At 48.1% G+C, this 21,568-nt stretch overlaps 1 long non-coding RNA gene across 1 annotated transcript in view; it reads left to right on the forward strand.

Moving 5' to 3' along the window:
* The window catches only part of LOC132349093 (uncharacterized), a 46,086-nt gene extending 29,170 nt beyond the window's left edge, over positions 1-16,916 (forward strand). Inside the window, exon 2 of the long non-coding RNA XR_009497619.1 lies at positions 16,168-16,916. This is a non-coding gene — a long non-coding RNA (uncharacterized LOC132349093). The remainder of the gene's footprint in view (positions 1-16,167) is intronic.
* The last annotated feature ends 4,652 nt before the right edge of the window (positions 16,917-21,568 follow it).

Consider the following 21,568-nt stretch of genomic DNA (forward strand, 5'->3'; position numbering starts at 1 on the left):
ACAGGTTGATCCTCCTTCTCAGATGCTGCTAAAATCTGTGGCCACACCCGTGCCTCCCTCATCCCTCCCCAGTACCCGCCTGGGCACATCGCTCAAGGAACGTTTGCCGCAATAGTGAGTGATAAAATCAGCAGTTGGCCATTTACAAGACACTCTCCCCATGCGTTTTCATATTTGGTGTGACTCCATTGTAAAGGCAGATAGGCTGAGCATTGTAATACCCATTTCACAGAAGGTCATCGTGAACGACACCAGCTAACACTCTGAATGTCTCAGTGGGCCCAGCACAGTGCCCGCACTTTACAAGCATTTCCCCATGTGATCGTCCCCAATAACAAAAGGAGACACCAACTGTCCCCATTCCAATGGGAGGAGGCTGAGGCTTGCTGAGGACAATAATTTGCTAAGGTCTCATTGCTGGGAGGGGACAGGGCTGGGATCTGAACCCAGTTCTGTGCTAGGCAGCATCTCCTAATGGCATCACCTTCCTGGTCTCCACCTCTGGACCTCGAGCTCTGAAGGGGAAGGAATAGTATCTCATTTGTCCCTGCACCTCCAGCGCCTAGCACAGGGCTGGGCATGGGTAGGTGGTAGTACATGCTGTTGAAATGGATGGATAGGTGGGTGGATGGACGGTTGGATGTCTGCCCCAGCTCTGTTGCAAGTGGGGAGTTTCTGCTTTTGTGCAGTGCAGCTGGGAGATGGGGTTGGGTTTAACTTGGGGCTGATCTTGTACCTGAGTTGTTCTGGCCATAAAACATGAGGGTGTGTCCCCGTGGGGACACAGTGAGCAACGTGCCGGCCCGCCAGTGCATCAGAGAGATCTTGCCCAACATCGAAGGCAAAATGAGATGACCTGGGAGAGCCAAGAGCGGCCTCCTTCCAGGGCCGGGCAAACGGCATCACTTTGCCCCATCTGACCACGTGTTCCTCTCCCTGTGGATGGCCTTGGGAGATCACATGTCCCGCGTATCCCAGAGTGTGGGAAGCGGCTGCTGGGAAGGAGGTGGGTGCTGCAAGGGCCCGTGTGTCTGGGTGGGGTGGACTCAACCCCCTTCCAGGCAGCAACCTCTTTTCTCTCAGCATCTGCCTCTCCACCCAGATCTGGGCAGAGCCTGAGTGTCTGGCCGGCAGATTCTGGCCCACCGATGTCGAAGCTGGAATTTGTCCTTCTGTTCTAAGCTCTGTGTGCGGGGTCCACCAGGCTGGACGTGGCGCTTGGTTCTCGATCTGTATCCAGAGTCCGACTTTCATGCGTATCCTGCCTGGCTTCCCCATCAGGACACTAGGCTTCACCGATGTGACCTTCCTTGGGCTTCAAGGTGGACGCTGAAGAAATGAGAATAGCTGGCATTTATTGTGCCTTTGCTCCGTGTTACATCTCAGAGTGGTCAACAGCGGGGATGTTAGAGCCAGCAAGACTTGGGTTGAAATTCTGGCTCTTCTGCTAGTGACTCTGTGAGTGTGGGCAAGTCTCTTCACCTGTCTGAACTCTGTCTTTCCACCTGCCGAATGTCCTGACGGGTAAGAGTCTTCGTACCGCACAAGTAGTGGTGGTGGTCGGGGTTAAGGGAGAGCCCACCCACAGGGTTCAGGGCCCCGCGCATTGTTGGAGTTGCTCTAGGGGAGGCGCTGTGCTTCCGCCAGGCGTGTGGTCCCAGCTCCTTGCTGGCCAGGGCTCTGCCCCTCCTCACATTGCTCCCACGCCTTCAGCTTTGACTCTGGGGCTCCTTTGGCCAGTTCTGTCCTGGCTTCTGGCATCCTGACTTCCTTCCTCGGTGCTGACTGTGCCTCTGTCCTTGGCAGGTGTTCCAGTGGCCTTGGGGCAGGACAGTCGGTGGTTATTTCTTTCCCTTTCAGGGCCTTTACCAGGCCTGAGGTTTCTTCTCTTCTCTGTGAGTACATATGTGTGTGTGTGTGTGTGTGTGTGTGTGTGTGTATGTGGGTATGTGACAGAGAGAGAGCGAAGCACTGGGTCAGGAGGTGTGCAGGGCAGTGGGGATGGGGATTAGCTGGTGACGCCCCTACTCTGTGCTGCTGGGGGTTCATTCCTGGCCTCTGCTCAGAACTGCAGGGCAAGGGCAGGACCCCTCCCTGGCAGGGAAGTCAAACCTTCCTGTTCTCTGTCCTGCGTGGCTTGTATTAGAGAGAAATTCCATGATTCTCTGAGCAAGAGCTAGGGCCAGGGCCTGGGAGCTGGGGCTGCTGGAGGAGGAGACTGAGGCTGGGGCAGCCCTGGCTTCCCAGGGCTCCAAAGGGGGCCCCCCCGCACCTGCTTTTCATACTTAGGTCTGAATTCAGCTCTCCTGCTGTTTCCCAGGGAGGGTCTCTCCAGTCCTCTGTGCTGCTTCCCCAAACTGGGTTCGGAGCCACGAAGCAGGTGACCATGACTATCTTCCCCAGCTGTATTCAGAAGGCCATGGGTGTCCCCCCTCATCCTTCTCATTGGAAGTCCTAGTGAATGTCCTTTTCAAGGAAATGTTTGTTGAATGAATGAATGAAATGTGAGAATGCTTACAGTTGCTTGGGGAAGGAGAGATGATTTGAAACAGGCTTAGTCTCTAACACATGGGGCAGGGCATGCAGTCACACTGGGTTTGTGTGTGTGTGTGTGTGTGTACACATGTGGGTGTGAAAGGTGGCAGGAAAGAATCAGGCAGCCACTCCCCTGTGGCCACTGGTGCCGCCAGAGCCTGAGATTTCCCAGGCATGATCTCAGTCTCCTCAGTCACCCTTCTGGCTGCTAGGGGTGGGATGGGTATTGCGGGGCTGAGTGTCGGTCTGGGGCTTTTGTTTTCCTGGGAGGGGCACCGGTCCTCACTGGGGGATTTGTACCAGCAGCTAAGCAGATAATTGCTTGTCAGATTGATTGAAGGCTTTTCAAAATGTCTTTTCTGTGCAACATCCTCCCATCCCCCAATGAGCAGATTATTTAGTTGGAACTGTTTCCCCCTCAGCTTTTTTCCCCTCCTTTCTCAAAGTAGTAATTACTGCCCAAGTAGCCCTCCGTGGTGTTTCCTGTCATTTGGAGGCTGCAGCCAGGGGCTGTTTCCTCTGCTGGTGAAGGACAAGCGGGCCAATTAGGGAAACACCCCACCCCCCAGCCTGGCCCTGAGCTCCAGGGCTCCTGGTGGCCTCCGTGGAGATGGCAGGTAGGAAGGAGTGGCTGAATGACCACTTGAGGTGGTCCCTGGCCCTTTTCCAAATCCCGGGGCTGTCCTCATCCTCTGCGTCCTGTTCCTTTGTGTGTGTGTGTGTGTGTGTGTGTGTGCGCGCGCACATGTGGCTGGTGGATGCAGTTTTGCATACATGCACACCTGTGTGTGTCCACATGGACTGCACATGGGCTTTTTGGTTCAGTAAAACCCCCGTAACTGGGTTACCTATAGTGGTCTTCCCAAGGAAGCTCAGCCTTGATCACCTCTTCCGATTTGAAAAATCTGCCAGTGTCTGCCATTTTAAGTGGCTGATGGCGGGTGAGAGCAAGCAAGTACAGGGAAACGCTCATTGCCAAGTTTAGGTGGTGTGTTTATGGATGTTCATGGCACTGTTCTTTCAACTTTTCCATATTTTCAAATATTTCCAAACTATTCAGAAGTAAATGTGGGCAGAAAGTTTGCAAGTGTCACTACTCACCCCACCCAAACACAGGATGCCTCGTGGCCGATAGCTTTGCCTGTTGATTTCCTGCTGCTCCTCTCCTCTTCCTCTTCCTCCTTCCCTTCTTTACCTCTTCCCCCCTCAAACTTTCAGTCACAGAAGCCAAAACTGAGCGGGACACAGTCCAAGATGAGATTAACAGCTGAGGCTCATGAGTCAAGATAGCTTGAGTCTCTTCCAAGCTCTGTCACTCTGTGACCTTGGACATGTGACCTAACTACTCTGTGCCTCAGTTTACCCATCTGAGAAATGGGGCTAACAATATTAAAACCTTCATTAGGTCTCAGTAAGGATTGACTAAGAGAATGTACATAAAATGCTTAGCCTAAAGCCTGGACCATAGTCTGTGCTTCACAGATGTTTGGCAAAGAAACAATAAAAACAGATCTCATAAGGTGGTACATACCATAGAGAAAGATGGGTGGAAATGTGCCCAAGAGATACGTGTGGCAGGGAATTGTGTGTTTGAGGGACCCCAGGGAGTTTGGTGTAGCTGGACTACAATGTGGATGGGTGGAGTGTGGAAGGAGTGGGGAGGGAGGGAGGTTGGGACCGCTTTGCCTTGGTGATTACAAGCCTGGACCCTGGGATCAGGTGGCTTGGTTCAAATCCCAGCCTTGCTACTTACCAATTAGATAACTGGACAAATGACTCCCATCACTATGCCTTTGTTTCTTTATCTGTAAAAATGGGGATTGTAACAATTTCTACCTTAGGGGGCTGAGTTAACTGAGTTAATAAATGCAGAGAAGGTAGAATGGGGCCTGGCCACCTGGCCCATGGGGAAGTGTGTAATGAGTGTTCGCTACTGTTCTCTTTCTCAGACTCGTGGACGTGGCCCACACGTGGTTGCACATCTGTGGTTTCCGTATGTGTGCACAGGTGCATCTGCAGCCCTGTGATTCATCTGGGTCTATATGTAGGTGTGTGGGCACAGGATACAGAAAGTCCATGGGGCCAGTGAACTCCTGGGAGACGATAACCCAACCATCCTCTGCAAAAGAGCTCTCCATCAATGAGTCAATGTCACGTCCCTCCCTGAAAGCCTCCAGTGACTCCTCATTCCTTCCTTCCTTCCTTGCTTCATCCATTCAGCCAACCGACATTTCTAGAGCACCCATTATGCGTCATGCCCAGCTTCTTTGGCCCTTTGCACTTGCCGTTGGCTTTGCTTGGCTTGCTCTTTCACACACGCTCCTCTTTGGCCTTCTGGACTCCAGTCCGATGTCACTTCCTCTGTGAAGCCTTCCTGACTGCAGCAGCCTCTGTGAGTGGGTTCACTTAGCACCCTGGTTTTTATGCCCACAGTGAGACCGGTGACCTGCGTCTGTTCACTCTGGAATCCCCAGCACCAGGCACAGCCTCGGTGCCTGCGCTTTTGACGAATGAATGAATTGTTCAATGTGAGGACACCACTGGGCGGGGGAGGGGGTGGGGTGTCCCAAATCCTGTTGCCCAGTTCAACAGAGAGGCTGGGAATTGGCTCACCAGCTTCTGAATCCCTGCCTCTGTCACTGCCAGCTGTGCCACCAGTCTTCACCAGGAAGGCGGCAGAGACTGGAGAGAGATTGCTCTGGAAGAGTTAAAGGAGCAGGGGGCATTGGCTGCCAGGGTGTTGGGTCCCTCAAGGCTGCTGGATGTGTTGGGAAGCAGAGCGGGAAAGTTGCCAGCGTCCTTCAGATAACAGGGACATTCTGACCTTGGGCTCAGCCCAAGGTTCCCTTCCTGGAAGCCCCAGCGTGCCAGGCCCTGACCCCCAGGGGAGGCCAAGGAAGCTGCCTTGACTGCAGCAGCATCGACACCAGGCCCCGCTTTATCTGCTTGCACCACACGCCGGCTGCAGCGGTGGGTACACGGTTCTCCGGCTCGGGAGGTGGGAGGAGTCTCTCTCTCTCTGGGGGTCAGAGGTGACTGGAATTTGGCAGCCAGGGAAATGGCAACTTTCTGTGGCCTGCTTCAGAGCTGAGGCTGGCAGCGGGAACCCAGACAGAGCTGGCAGCCCAGAGGTGCCAAAGCTGGGATTTTCACGGCCAGTTCCTCCTGCAAGACACACGGTGGGGCTGGATTTCACAGTATATAGGAGTAGAGGGTATGCGTGCGTGTACACACGTGCTAGATATGCGTGTGGGCACGTGTATAGTACGTGTGTATAGTTTATGTCCACACACGTGTAGAGTGTGAATGCGCACATGCGTATAGTGCATGCAGGTGTGTGCATGCACACCCAAGTATATGCGTGTATAGGTGTGAGGCAAAAATTCAGGGACTGTGTGTCTCTAGAGTGTCTGTGTCTGTGCTCAAGTTTGTGTGCCTGTATATGCGTGCTCTTGGCATAGATGTGAAGCAGGGATTTGTGTGTGCCCATGTGCGTTCCTTTTTTTTTTTTTTTTTTTTTAAAGATTTATTTATTGATTGATTGATTACTATGTTGGGTCTTCGTTTCTGTGCGAGGGCTTCCTGTAGTTGCGGCAAGCGGGGGCCACTCTTCATCGCGGTGCGCGGGCCTCTCACCGTTGTGGCCTCTCTTCTTGCGGAGCACAGGCTCCAGACGCGCAGGCTCAGCAGTTGTGGCTCACGGGCCTAGTTGCTCCGCGGCATGTGGGATCTTCCCAGACCAGGGCTCGAACCCGTGTCCCCTGCATTAGCAGGCAGACTCTCAACCACTGCGCCACCAAGGAAGCCCCATGTGCGTTCTTATACATACATCTGCCTAAGGTGGGTGGGAGCCTGTGTGCCAGATGCATGTATATGATGCATAGAGGACAAGATCTCAGTGCCTATGTGTGTGGGTGTCCTGAGAAACCATCCTGCAGCCCAGTAGGATGAAGCAACTGAGGGAGGGGATAAAAAGCTGTGATGCTGGAAATATCTAGCCCTTCCTATGGGCTGGGGTCTCAGGAGAGGGTTTTGTCTTTTCTCCTGGCCAATAAATGCGATCCTTCTCAAGCAAATACACGAGCACGGGTACTCTCTATTCAGGAACAACCCCAGGCCTGCTCAGCCCGGGTTGTTAATCAGAGCTGGGCAGTTGGAAGGAGTGGCAAAAGGAGCGTCTTTATGGGTGAGGGGTGAGCAGAGCTTGCCCTCTGCTGGGGCTGGGGCTTAGGCCTGGCAGCCAGACGGGGCCATGACAGCCCTGGTGCATCTAGTGCCAGCGAGGGGGACCTCAACCAGGATTAGGTGCGACATCAATGATGGGTCCAAAGCCTCTGGATTGGAAAGGGGAGGTGTCTCTGCCCAGAATGACTGCTGACGTTCACTCCACACTCAGGGGTTTGGGGAGCAGAGAGCAAGGGCCTCTGACATAAGGGCCTCGCAGGAGAGGAGGAGGTGCAGCAGAATCTTGGCCTTCACAGCATTTAAGAAAGTTTGTTAATTATAGTTATTAGGCATTTGTGTAATATTTCTTCAATGTCTGTTTCTAACATTAGACCAGGAGTTGACAGATTATGGCCTGTGGACCAAATGCTGCCTGCTGCCTGCTTTTGTAAGTAAAGTTTTATTGGAACACAGCCACACCTGTTTGGTTATGTATTTTCTATGGCTGCTTTTGTGCTACATCGGCAGTGAGTAGCTGTGACGCAGACCCTGTGGGCCACAAAGCCGAAAATATTTACTATCTGAACTTTGATAGAAAAAGTTTGCTGACCTGTGTACTAGACTGTCAATTTCCTGAGGGTGGGGACCATAAACTTGACACATAGTAAGTGCTTAATAAATATTAGTCCAATGAATGAATGACTTGGTCAGTTTTAGAGGGTAAGTTTGTTGGAATTCCAGGCAGAGGGAATAGGGTATTCCAAGGTTTGGGCCAAGAACTAGCCAGGGGTGTGCTGGTGATGTGGTGCGTGGTGTGGATGAAGCACACACACACACACACACACACACACACACACACACACTGGTGACTGTGGGGGCCAAGAGATTTTTTTTTTTTTAATTTCTAATTTTTATTTATTTTTTAATACAGCAGGTTCTTATTAGTCATCCATTTTATACACATCAGTGTATACATGTCAATCCCAACCTCCCAGTTCATCCCACCACACACCCCCCCCGCTGCTTTCCCCTCCTTGGTGTCCATACGTTTGTTCTCTACATCTGTGTCTCAATTTCTGCCCTGCAAACCAGTTCATCTGTACCATTTTTCTAGGTTCCACATATATGCGTTAATATACGATATTTGTTTTCCTCTTTCTGACTTACTTCACTCTGTATGACAGTCTCTAGATCCATCCACGTCTCTACACATGACCCAATTTCGTTCCTTTTTATGGCTGAGTAATATTCCATTGTATATATGTACCACGACTTCTTTATCCTTTTGTCTGTCGATGGGCTTTTAGGTTGCTTCCATGACCTGACTATTGTAAATAGTGCTGCAATGAACATTGGGGTGCATGTGTCTTTTTCAATTATGGTTTTCTCTGGGTATATGCCCAGCAGTGGGATTGCTGGGTCACATGGTAATTCTATTTTTAGTTTTTTAAGGAACCTCCATACTGTTCTCCATAGTGGCTGTATCAATTTACATTCCCACCAACAGTGCAAGAGGGTTCCCTTTTCTCCACACCCTCTCCAGAATTTGTTATTTGTAGATTTTCTTATGATGCCCATTCTAACTGGTGTGAGGTGATACCTCATTGTACTTTTGATTTGCATTTCTCTAATAATTAGTGATGTTGAGCAGCTTTTCATGTGCTTCTTGGCCATCTGTATGTCTTCTTTGGAGAAATGTCTATTTAGGTCTTCTGCCCATTTTTGGAATGGGTTGTTTTTTTTTAAATATTGAGCTGCACGAGCTATTTATATATTTTGGAGATTAATCCTTTGTCAGTTGATTCGTTTGCAAATATTTTCTCCCATTCTGAGGGTAGTCTTTTTGTCTTGTTTATGGTTTCCTTTGCTGTGCAAGAGCTTTTAAGTTTCATTAGGTACCGTTTGTTTATTTTTGTTTTTATTTCCATTTCTCTAGGAGGTGGATCAAAAAAGATCTTGCTGTGATTTATGTCAAAGAGGGTTCTTCCTATGTTTTCCTCTAAGAATTTTATAGTGTCTGGTCTTACATTTACGTCTCTAATCCATTTTGAGTTTATTTTTGTGTATGGTGTTAGGGAGTATAATTTTTCAGTAACACTCCCTAACACCATACACAAAAATAATTCTTTTTTGTGTGACTTTTTAATAACACTCCCTAACACCATACACAAAAATAATTCTTTTTTGGACAGCTACATTTAATTCTTTTAAATGTAGCTGTCCTGTTTTCCCAGCACCACTTATTGAAGAGACTGTCTTTTCTCCATTGTATATCCTTGCCTCCTTTGTCATGGATTAGTTGACCATAGGTGCATGGGTTTATCTCTGGGCTTTCTATCTTGTTCCATTGATCTATGTTTCTGTTTTTGTGCCAGTACCATATTGTCTTGATTGCTGTAGCTTTGTAGTATAGTCTGAAGTCAGGGAGTCTGATTCCCCCAGCTCTGTTTTTTTCCCTCAAGACTGCTTTGGCTATTCGGGGTCTTTTGCGTCTCCATACAAATTTAAAGATTTTTTGTTCTAGTTCTGTAAAAAATGCCATTGGTAATTTGATAGGGATTGTATTGAATCTGTAGATTGCTTTGGGTACTATAGTCATTTTCACAATATTGATTCTTCCAATCCAAGAACATGGTATATCTCTCAATCTGTTGGTATCATCTTTAATTTCTTTCATCAGTTTCTTATAGTTTTCTGCATACAGGTCTTTTGTCTCCCTAGGTAGGTTTATTCCTAGGTATTTTATTCTTTTTGTTGCAATGGTAAATGGGAGTGTTTCCTTAATTTCTCTTTCAGATATTTCACCATTAGTGTATAGGAATGCAAGAGATTTCTGTGCATTAATTTTGTATACTACAACTTTACCAGATTCATTGATTAGCTCTAGTAGTTTTCTGGTGGCATCTTTAGGATTCTCTACGTATAGTATCATGTCATCTGCAAACAGTGACAGTTTTACTTCTTCTTTTCCAATTTGTATTCCTTTTATTTCTTTTTCTTCTCTGATTGCCGTGGCTAGGACTTCCAAAACTATGTTGAATAATAGTGGCGAGAGTGGACATCCTTGTCTTGTTCCTGATCTTAGAGGAAATGCTTTCAGTTTTTCACCATTGCGAATGATGTTTGCTGTGGGTTTGTCATATATGGCCTTTATTATGTTGAGGTAGGTTCCCTCTATGCCCACTTTCTAGAGAGTTTTTTATCATAAATGGGTGTTGAATTTTGTGAAAAGCTTTTTCTGCATCTATTGAGATGATCATATGGTTTTTCTTCAGTTTGTTAATATGGTGTATCACATTGATTGATTTGCATATATTGAAGAATCCTTGCATCCCTGGGATAAATCCCACTTGATCATGGTGTATGATCCTTTTAATGTGTTGTTGGATTCTGTTTGCTAGTATTTTGTTGAGGATTTTTGCATCTATATTCATGAGTGATATTTGTCTGTAATTTTCTTTTTTTGTAGTATCTTTGTCTGGTTTTGGTATCAGGGTGATGGTGGCCTCATAGAATGAGTTTGGGAGTGTTCCTTCCTCTGCAATTTTTTGGAAGAGTTTGAGAAGGATGGGTGTTAGCTCTTCTCTAAATGTTTGATAGAATTCACCTGTGAAGCCATCTGGTCCTGGACTTCTGTTTGTTGGAAGATTGGGGCCAAGAGAGTAACAAAGCAAAGGAACTCTTTGGGGAAGGAAGTCTTCTCTGAGGAGGTGACATTGACTGCAGTCCTGTAGATGTGTAGACCTTTTCCAGAAGATGGAGGAATAGCAGGTCAGGTGGAGGAAGTAGCGGAGGTAAAGGCTGGAAACCAGAGAGAGGCCAGGTAGGATGCTGGGTGGAGGGCCCAGCTAAGTAAACCCAGCCTAGATGTGCATGTGATGGGCACCAGTGGGGTCCACACGAAGCTTGAGAAGTTTGGGGGCAGGATTTGCAGGGCCTGAAAGGGATTCCATCAAGGGGTCTGGACTTTGTTTTCTGGGCACTAGGGAATAGCTGGGGCTGTCAGCGGAAGTTCCAGGGAATAGCAGTGCCTGCCTCCCAGGGCTATGCTAAGGATCACATGAGATCAGTGACATGAGCACATCCAGCCCCTGCCTAGCACAGAGTGTCTAATAAGCAGGGTTGCCAGATAAAATCTGGGATGCCCAGTTAAGTGTGAATTTCAGGTAAATAACCAATCATGTTTTAGTATAAGCATGGGACATACTTATACTAACACATGATTTGTTGTTTTTCTGAAATTCAGATCTAGCTGGGCGTCTTGTATTTTTATTTGCTAAATCTGGCAACCCAGCTGCTAAGGGATGTGAACTGAACCTGGGTCTTTGTTGGTGGCTTCAAGGCCTGGAAAACTTGCCAGTGAAGTCAGAAACAGGATGACAAGCCTGGGGATGGATACTGGGGCTGTGAGGTTACATGGAGCCCAATCGTCTTGGCTTATGGGCAACGAAATAAAGGCTCAGAGAGGGAAAGGGGCTAGCTCAAGGCCACCCAGCCAGAGGCAGCCCTGGCATTCTGCTTTTCTCTGTGGTTGGTCAAGAGGGAGATTTGGCTCATGGGACAGGCAGAAGGATCCTACCGGGGAGCTTGAGGAGCTCTGAGTGAGCTTCCAGAATCTTCAGAGCCATCCCTGTCTTGACCGTAGATTCAGGGTGTGATTATTGCCACATCCTTTACCCCAACCATGCCTCAATTCATCCAGCCGTCAAATGGGCTAATTACACCCACTTCACAGGTGAGTTGTGAGGATTAATTAATGTTTGAAGAGGCTTTGTGATCCTCAGATGAAACATGCTCCTTACATATAAAGGGTTATTATTTTTATTATTATTATACCAGTGCCAAGAATTATTACCTTAATTAGCTTTTCTAGATATCAAAAGCAATTAGACTGATCACTCGCTGAACTCCACTTTAGACACCCAAGTCACAGAAACTCACAGCTCGCGTTGCGGCGAGGGGCCAGCACACGCCAAAAGGGAGGGTTGGGATTTGCAAAGGAAACTTGTTCTGTCTCTGACCGAGTTTCACCCCACAGCAAAATTTTCCAGGCATGTAAGATTCCCTGAAAACAGAGATTTTCCAGTGGAAATGCTGAACCGGGGGGCTCTAAGGGGAAGGCTTCAGCTTTGTGGCGCAGGCAGCCTGAAATAGGGGTGGAAACATGTCCTGTTTTCCCTTCTGTACCCAGAAGCCCAGGCCTCAGCCCCCAGGGCCAGTCCAAGTGAAGGCAAGGCAATCTGATCTCTGATGCGGGTGTACTGTGTGTCAGGTCCCATCCTGACGTGTACATATATTTAATCAAATCTTATGCAGTAGGTGGGAATCTTTGGACCCTCATTTTACAAATGAGGACACCGCGGCTCAGAGAGGTTAAGCGACCTGGGAAGATCACACAGCTAGGAAGTGTAACAAGAAGGATACAAACATAGGTCTTACTGATTCCATAGCCTATATCTAGGTGTGATGTAGTTTTCCTTTCTCTGTGTTACCTGCAGTCTATCTGCCTGGGTCTGCCCTGGTCCATAAGTCATCAAGAGATTTGTTTGTACTTAAGAGAGTGGATGGGACCATGTAGGACTGAGTGGGTCGCTGTGGTGCAGAGGCCATCTGCAACCCCAGGCCTTGGACCAACATGGATTTGCCTATTCAGAGTCTTTGGAGCTAGTTCAGAACCCCAGGGCCCAGGTGGAGGAGGGGACTGTGGCCTGGATGTGCCCCATCAAGATGGGCAGGACAGGCCAGGGCAGAAATCAGTGGGGTGAGGTTTCCTTTGTGCTGTCCAGTTAGCTGAGAGGGTATGGAGATGGCTGTAATTTACTTTACCAGTGTCCTTAACAGAGGTGAGAAGACCTTTCCCCTACTCCCCTTTCTGCTCTGTCCAGCTTCCTTAATGGCTTTGGGGACCCTCCCAAGGCTCTTCCTAGGCAACGGGAGCACTGCACTGAGCTATGTTGCCACTGTGTGCCAAACCGAGATTATATCCCAGGTCTGCATGGCCTGCTCATCCAGTTTCTTTTCACTGAACCACCCTGAGGGCTGGGTTGGGGCCTTTGTGAAGTCAGTGGGTACATTGAGAGGTAGCTGAAGTGTTGAGGGCTTAGTGAGTGAAGGAGTAAGCATTGCAGGAAGTGGTTTATGTACTAATGGAAGAGTTGCTAGATGGATGGATGGATGGATAGATGGATGGGGATAGGTATTGGCGGATTGGACAGGGAGTTGTATGTCTAGATGGAGGGAGGGGTGGCCAATGAATGGAAGAGTTGATGTGTGGGTGTGGGGATGGATAGGGGTGGGTTGGAGATTTTGGTGGATGAATGGAGGATTTGCAAAGTGATAGATGGGCTAGAAGGTAGGGAGTTGGAGGAAGGGGGAGGGGCTGGCAAATGTGTGGAGAAGTTGGCAGATGGGTGGAGGGGTTGGTGGGTGGATGGATGGAAGTGTTTGGAAGATAAATGGAGAGTGGCACGTGGGTGGAGGTAATATGAGATGGGGTTGGTAGATACACAGGCTGAATCATGGATGAAGTGTTGGCAGGTGGGTAGAAGAAATGGCGGTGACTGAAGGTTTTGTGGAGGGTGAAGGAATTGGTAGAGAGGTGAAAACATTGGTTGATAAGGGAGGGTGGGTGGATGGAAGAGGGGTTGGCAGTTGGGTGGAGCAGCTGATGGATGGATGGGGTGTGGGCTGAATCATGGAGCTTTTGATGGATGGATGGTTCGACAGATGGGTGAAAGTAGGTATGTGGAGGATAGAGGGTAAGTAGAGGAGATGTCAGATATTGGCAGATGGGGAGAAGGATTTTCAACGAGACGGAAAGATGGCAGATGGGTGAAACATTCAGTGGAAAGATGGAAGGGTTGGTAGAAAGAGGGGCTGGTGGAAGGGTAAAAGTTGTCTGAACAATGGAGGAGTTGGCTTTGTGACCCAGGCTTCAGTGCGGACAGACCTCCCTTTATCTCTCTGGCTTCAGACACCATTTGTCTGTGGGTGTTTGAGGGTCCATTCCAGGGCAGAAACTTTCAGTGCCCGCCTCAGTGAGTGTCTGTGACCATCCTCTCCCACAGGTCTGCCCTCCCCCTCCAGCAGCCAGGCTCATTCTAGGCTCATAAATCCCCAGTCGGGCAGGCTTTCTGTAATTATCTCTGGAATATTAGCCCAAGAGGTGGGGCAGGCGAGGCTCTGAAGAAAGGAGCTGACTCAGAGGCAGAAGTCTGTTGTTCAGTGGCGTGTCAAATGTGGCCAGTGTCCAGAGTGCCAGGCCCAGTGCCCCAAGGAACCTCCCTTCCCCACTGGCTGTCTTGGGTCCCATCCTAGCCTCCCCCAAAGAACCTGGGGCCAGGAAGGAGATGTTCACTTGGTAGGAACTTGACAGGCATCTCTTTCCCTTTCCCTTTTGTCTCTCTGTCTCTCTCTTTGTCTCTCTCTTTTTCTTCTCTTCTCACTTTTTTTCTTTTTTCTTTTTTTTAACATCTTTATTGGAGTAGAATTGCTTTACAATAGTGTGTTAGTGTCTGCTGTATAACAAAGTGAATCAGCTATACATATACATACATCCCCATATCTCCTCCCTCTTTTCCTCCCTCTATTATTATTTCCTCTATTCCAGTTTCTCCCATTCTATTTATTTTCTGTTTCTTCTGTCTCTGGCTCTTTCTCTGGTTTCTCTTTTTATGCCTCCTTCCCTTGCTCCCCCTTTCTGTCTCTTCGCTGCTTCTCTTCACTGCTTCTGTTGGTTTCCCCTCTGTCATTTTCTTCATTTTGATCTGTTTCCATTTCTGCCTCCTGTCCTGCCTGCCTTTCTGTTTCTGTCTGGCGGCCAGGTCTCTACACTTCACAACCAGGAGCTGTTCCCAAAGCAGCACTGTCTCTCTTACCAACACGTGTCTTCTTTTACACGAAAGCAGAACAGTTTCAAGGGAGGTTTTCTCCTGGGCCTTGAGTTCTGTTTAGAATCTTCCAAGAAATTGTTTTTCCTCCTTTTATTGATTTATGATAAAAGTGTAATTAACCTACAGGGAACTCTGGCTAGAGCTGGGGGGGCAAAAAGGAAGGGAAGACATCGGCCATTCTCCATCCAGACTACGGGCTCTGACCAAGGAAGACCCTTCTCCTGAAGCAGTGGGGGGCAGGGGGGGCAGGATCGTGGCACAGACACAGGTGAGAACTCAGTGTTGCCAATCTCATGGGACCAGGTTTTCTTCTTAGGAGAAATAATGGTGAAGAGCACTTTGGAGTTTCAGAGGTCAGGGTTCAAGTCCTCGCCCCCCTCTCCTGACCCTGGCTGTGGGATCTTGGACAAATATCTCAGCCTCTCTGATCCCCACTTTAATCATGTCTAAAATGGGACCTTCCTAATGCGGTTGCTGTGAAAATTAAATGAGAATGCTGAAAGAAAACACTTCTATCAGTCAAGGTTCAAGAAGAGAAGCAAAACAACTAAGAATGAAGTAAAACAAGGGTTTATTTTTATATTCTTTAAATTATTTTTTTATTGAAGTAGAGTTGATTTACAGTGTTGTGTTAGCTCCTGGTGTACAACAAAGTGATTTGTAAGTCCACCTTGTTCGTAAGTCCAACAAAGTTAGCCTAGGTAACCAACTAACACAACTGGCTATATAGTACTGTACTGTAATAGGTTTATACTACTTTTTACACAAATAATACATAAAAAACAAACACAAAAAATAAAGAACACTTTTTTTTTTTAAATTAATTTATTTATTTTTGGCTGTGTTGGGTCTTTGTTTCCGTGTGAGGGCTTTCTCTAGTTGCGGCAAGTGGGGGCCACTCTTCATCGCGGTGCGCGGGCCTCTCACTATCGCGGCCTCTCTTGTTGCGGAGCACAGGCTCCAGACGCGCAGGCTCAGTAGTTGTGGCTCACGGGCCTAGTGGCGGCGCGGCATGTGGGATCTTCCCAGACCAGGGCTTGAACCCGTGTCCCCTGCACTGGCACGCAGATTCTCAACCACTGCGCCACCAGGGAAACCCAAGAACACATTTTTAATCTTACAGTACAGTACCTTGAAAAGTACAGTGCAGTACCAGCGACATCACCGCTGCTTTTACGCTTGCATCTGGACATCTTGGGTTTGAAATAAAGATACTGTACTACTGTACTCTATACTGTACTGTACAGCAAAGTACACAAAAGCACAACCACTTGTAGAGGATGCACGCACGTGACAATGTATGCCAGACATGTGTACTAACTTATGTGACTGGACATGTGAACGTATGTTCGCATCTTTGAAAGTTCGCAACTTGAAGGTTCATATGTAGGCGACTTACTGTATTCTTTTTCATTATAGATTATTACAAGATATTGAATATGCTTCCCAGTGCTGTACAATAGGACCTTGTTGTTAATCTTTTTTATATATAGTAGTTTGTATCTGCTAATCCCAAACTCCTAATTTATTCCCCTCCCCTTTGGTAACCATAAGTTTGTTTTCTATGTCAAACAAGGGCTTGATTTTGAGGATTTGGTCCCACACGGTGATGGGAGCTGGTTAAACAGTTTGTGGGAAGCCGTTGCATCCGTGTCTGGGCTTGAAATCAACAGGGCCAGCAGTCGAGAAAGAAAGACAGACATCAGCTGGAGGGCAAGGGCAAACAGAATCCGAGCTGGACCACACAAGGACTTGTGGATCCATGTCCATCTCTCAACCCCTCATAGTCTCCAGCTTCGAAGATGTGCGTGCCCTGCTGGAGAAGCTGAGGTCCTGTGTCCCAGAGCTCAACATGCTCCTGGCCCAAGAGGTGGGGAAGCAGGGGAGGAGAGCTGGTGAGAGGAGCTTCTGTCCAGGTGCTGCCCCGCATCACCCCGGTGAGACTGCAGACCAGCAACTACATGCATGCACCCCGACAGCCCAGAGGACCAGTGCTGACCTTCTGAACCCAGACAGAATCTGGCTGCTGCTGCTTCCCTTCTGCCTTCCAAAGCTCATGTAAAATGCCTTTTGGGGCCCAAGCTAATTATGCAGGGAAAGGAATTCTGGGAAACATAATTCCAGTTGAGCTAAATTCACTCAGTACAAATACGCCACAGCAGCCCCACCGCCATGATATATTGACCTCAATATCTTTTCTCTTTTGAATTACCTAGCATGCATTTTGGGCCTGAAGATGGCTTCCTCGGTCGCCAAGTGACTTAGAACTTTAGAGTAAATGTCATATTTTAAAATAAATACTTTTGCTTTCCATGTTTTGAAAAATTCTCCAAATGATTCTAATGTACAGCTGGGCATGGGGGTCATTCATCCATATGAAAAGTGACTGGGACTAGTGGAGTTTACATAGGGCTGGCATATAGTAGGTGCTCAATAAATGCCAGGATCACAGGGACTCAAGTTCACACAACTGGTAAGTGATGGCTCTTCCATCTGACTACAACAAGCCCATGGTTCTGCTGTATCACGCTGCACCCTGAGAGGACGGAACAGGGAGTCGAGACATCGGTGGGCTTATACCTGTGTCATTGAGAAAGGATCTATGAGGGGCGGGGTCTCTGTATCCATCTCTCCATAGACTCTGCTTCCCTTCTCCCGCTGCTGCCATGGTGTACTCTGTTGGTCGTAGATTTTCAGCTCTGGGAATCTGGCTTGGGGCTGTGGCTGGGCTAACCCACTTCCCAGAGGCTAGGAGGCGGGAAAGAACTTGTCAGGCACAGCAGTGACAGTGACAGACAGAAAGCTTGTCCTTCCCTTGCCCAGCCTAGGAAGAAGTGGATTGCTATGGAGAAGCAACTGCCCATCCAAGAAATATATTTCCCAGGTTCTTTTGCATGAGGTGGGGCTGAGTGACAAGTCCTTGCCAATGACATGTGCATGGAAATGATGTGCATCTTTTTCTGGCCAAGGAGCTTAAGAAGAAGGTAGAGCTTCTCCACTTATTTTCCCATCTATTGGGGGGTGAGGGGATGTCAGCAAGCCATGTGATCTTGGAAGGCAGAGCCTTCAATACGTGACCAAGTGTAGCAGAGTCCCCCACTCTCAGCAACCAGGAGGAGCGCCTGGATTGAGTGAACAGTTACCCAGATGGGAAATGAACATTCACTGTGATAAGCCATTGACATTTTGGCGTTTGTTACAGCACTTGGCATTACCGTAACACAGTGATTATGGTAGCAGTGGTTCTCAAAGTGTGGTCCCTGGACCAGCCGCGCCAGCATCCCCTGGGAACGAGTTAGAAATGCACACTCTCAGGTGCCACTTCAGATCTACTCAATCTGAAAACTCTCAGGTGAAACCCAGCCAGCTGTGTTTTAACGAGCCCCCCCAGGGGATTCTGATGCACATTCAAGTTTGAAACATCCTGTCCTAATCTAGCACCTTTTATTTATAAGTCCTGAAAGGAGAGCCAGACTCAGGACCTCCCCCATGGCCACCCTCACCGCCCCCCACCCTCGCCTTGCCACCCACCTTGCCCCACCCTCGCCTCCCCCCTGGCCTCTTGCAGAGCAGAGCGGTGACACGTGCTATAATTCTTGAAATGAAGACAGTGCAGCAAAATGGCATCCTCAGGAGATAACATTAATTCCTCCCTCAATTTTTCATTCTCTCGACTGTCACTAGTGTCGGACAGTAGACTGAATCACAAGCTTTTCTTGGGGAGCGACAAGGTACAGTTTGGATCAACAGCCTTGCAGGTGGGTTCTATTACCCCCCCAGTTTTAGAGATGCACAAACTGAGATTCCAAGAGGGCTGATGAGTGGCGGGACCAGGATCCAAGCCTGGTTCTCTCTGCCTCCACTTTCCACATTCTTTTGGCACTGTTATTACTCCCACATCTGCACGTTCCAGAGGGTTGGCCTTTTGCAGACAGAACTCACCAATTTCAATCTCTTTGCACCTGAGGAAGAATCACATCACGCATCCAGCCCATTCGGGGAACATTTGCTTGTTACACATTTCTGGATGTGTTAGACAGGCGTGTATGTTTGCTTATGGCTGTGACTGTGACTTCGGTGCATCCTCAAAGACTGAATGGATGGGTTAATTAATTAATGGGCAGCTGTGTAGCTTGCTTGAACATTTCATCTAACTTTGCACATCTAGAAACTTCTCGGATTCTCACACTGAGAAAACACTTTCAGCAGAGAAGCTGGCACCCAGCTGCAACTGTTTCGTGGCTAGGCAAGCAAACAGACCTGATCTTTGTGGGCTATGAACGACATAGTGTAAGTGGCGTAAGTTAGAGCAGCGGGTCTCAAACTTGAACGTGTGTCCGAATCACTGGTAGGGCTTGTTAAGACACAGATTGCTGGGACACCTCCACCCCTCCATCCCTGCCAGAGTTTCTGATATAATAGGTCTGGGACTGGGCCAAAATTGCTCATTTCTAAGCAATTTCCCAGATGCTGCTGCTGGTTGGTCTGGTTACCACACTTGTAGAGCTACTGGGTTGCAGTAATGCTAACTGTTATGAGAAACAAACTCCCACATATCAGTGGCTTAACCGTGTAAAAGTATACTTTCCTTTCATTAACAGGGAAATGGTTGAATACGTTGTGCTTTTGTGTATGATACAGCAATTGGAAAGAATCAGATATACATGGAATGATCTGGAGTGTAATCTGGGGTCTGTTGCCTGGGAAAAGCAATTTGGCAAGTAATTGATATAATAAATTTGTAAAACAAAACAAAAACGGAAAATAAAATAAAACAACCCATTTCCCCAAACCTCGAGCCCTGTATATGTTTTATAAATATAGTAAAAAAGTACATAAGACGATACGAGGCCATTAAGACAGGGGTGCTTCTGAAGGTTAAGAGAGATTATTAGCTTTCTAATAGCATTTCTATATTACTTAAGAGGATGTGATATTAGGAATAATGAAATGCCATGAAATAATGAAACCTACTCAGCTCATAAAGGGATGGACTTCCTCCTGCTTCGTTTTTCAGCATGTGTAACCCCCTATAGGGGTGTGGGTCCGAGTTTCTCCTCTCTAGAGGGCACATGCTGTTGGAACTCATGATGGTTTTGGTGAATGAATGATCACATTAGTGACCATAAGCAAGGCTGAGACTCTTGCTTCTTGGGATCTGCACCCATGGAGCAAACCATCCCGGAGGCTCCAGATGGGGATGCATTGAGTGGCAGCTACTGCAGTGTGTCTTCCAGGATGTCCTGGCTGTAGATGAGTGAGAATTGCATCAGTACAACCTTCCTTCTTGGTTCAAGTCTCCGGGGGATCTCAGAAGTTCATTCCTGAAACTGATGGTGGAGGGTAGGGGATTCAACCCTGATGGGCTGGGAAGTATTTTTTCAGAGGAGGGAAGACTCATTAGACACCAAACTCAGAGCCCTTGGGCCTGAAGGATCAGATCCAAATAAAGCCAGGGCAGGATTCAAGGGTCTATGCTCATAGGCTGCAGTCTCTTCCTCTTTGGGGAGTGGCTAAGCTGGTCCTAACAAGGGGAATTAGAGACCTGGCTCCCTGGGGTTAGGGGTGAGGATGCTGTCTTCATAGTGGCAGGGCTGCCTTCAAGGGTCACTTAATTATAGCTCTGGGCTGATCCTGGTGGCTCCTGGGCATGGGGACCTAGGACCATGTGTTGAGGTCTCTGTCACAGTTCCTGGCTGCTGGAGGTCCAAGAGAATGCATTACATTCTTCAGCCATGCCTGGGGTCTGGCCCCTTATGCATTTGGGAAGGGCAAACCAGCTTGAGGGTCATTTGCAATTATCTAGTGGGGAAGCAGGAGGTCAGTTCCATGATCCATCCCACAAGGTCCACAGGAAGCCCTTTTGTGGGAATGCAATTCACGAACAACTTGATTCAAGCTACTTGGCACAGGAGAGTGAGCACTGAACAGGAAATTTGGATCCCAGTTCTGCCACTTTTTAGTCATGTGACCACATGCCAGTCTTTCTGCTTAGTTGAAATATTAGAGATATCACCTGATTTCATCTTCACAACAGTTCTATACAGTTGTTGCAACCATCTCTCACCACCCACATTTGCAAATGGGAAAACAGGCTCAGAAGATCTCAGAGCAAGCAATTGTCAGAGTTAGACCTGATCCCAGGCTCTGTGCTGATATTTTCTGTACTGGAATTTTCATACTTTCTTCCTTAACAGCTCTGAATGTCACCTCAGGGTTCATCTATAAAGTCAGTTTGTATTCATCAGTTTCCAGCCAGGAAGTGAGAATTGCACTAGGTCTTTCAAACAGAGGGAATTTAATAAAGGGAATTGGTCACACAGGTGACTGAAGAAGCTGAGAGACACTCCAGATTTAAGTAAGAGCAGGAAGCTGTTACCACCCTTAGGGCTGGAGGAGCAATGGGAGAAGGTATTGCTATTAGATCCCAAGAGCAAGGCCATCAGCAGAAACTAAAACCCTGGAGATTTATGCCCAGTGGGAGGGGGTGCCATGGAGAACATGTAATCTCGGCCAGAGATGCTGCAGGGAGCAGAGAGAAAGGGAGAGACATACTTGGTTTCTCTCCTCCAATCTTCCTCTAGAGCTTCTCATTGGTTGAAACTATGGGAAGCCAGAGGACAGGGGACACTGGGGAGGGTAGTTCCCAGAGCAGAGCAGGGGAAGGGTACAAAATACATCTGAGACCAGATGGGCAGTTGACCAGCTCAGGGGTGAGGGTTGTTGGGAGTACTGAAGAAGATCATGTGGGACAGAGCATGACATTGGGTGGGGCACACTGTGTGTGACCAGCCTGGCTGATTACTGGCTACCACTCTCATTCTACTGCCAGGAAATGGGGGTTAAAGACTGTGTTTAGTTCCTTGGCTGTTGAGCCTTCTTAGGGTATAAGAAATCTGTTTAGAAGAGACACAGAAGGAAGGCAGTCAGTTCCACAGCCAGCAAGGAACTTGCCATAGACCTGACCTGCTGACTTC

The sequence above is a fragment of the Balaenoptera ricei genome, chromosome 15, assembly GCF_028023285.1.
Source record: "Balaenoptera ricei isolate mBalRic1 chromosome 15, mBalRic1.hap2, whole genome shotgun sequence".
In the NCBI taxonomy this organism is placed as follows: domain Eukaryota; kingdom Metazoa; phylum Chordata; class Mammalia; order Artiodactyla; family Balaenopteridae; genus Balaenoptera; species Balaenoptera ricei.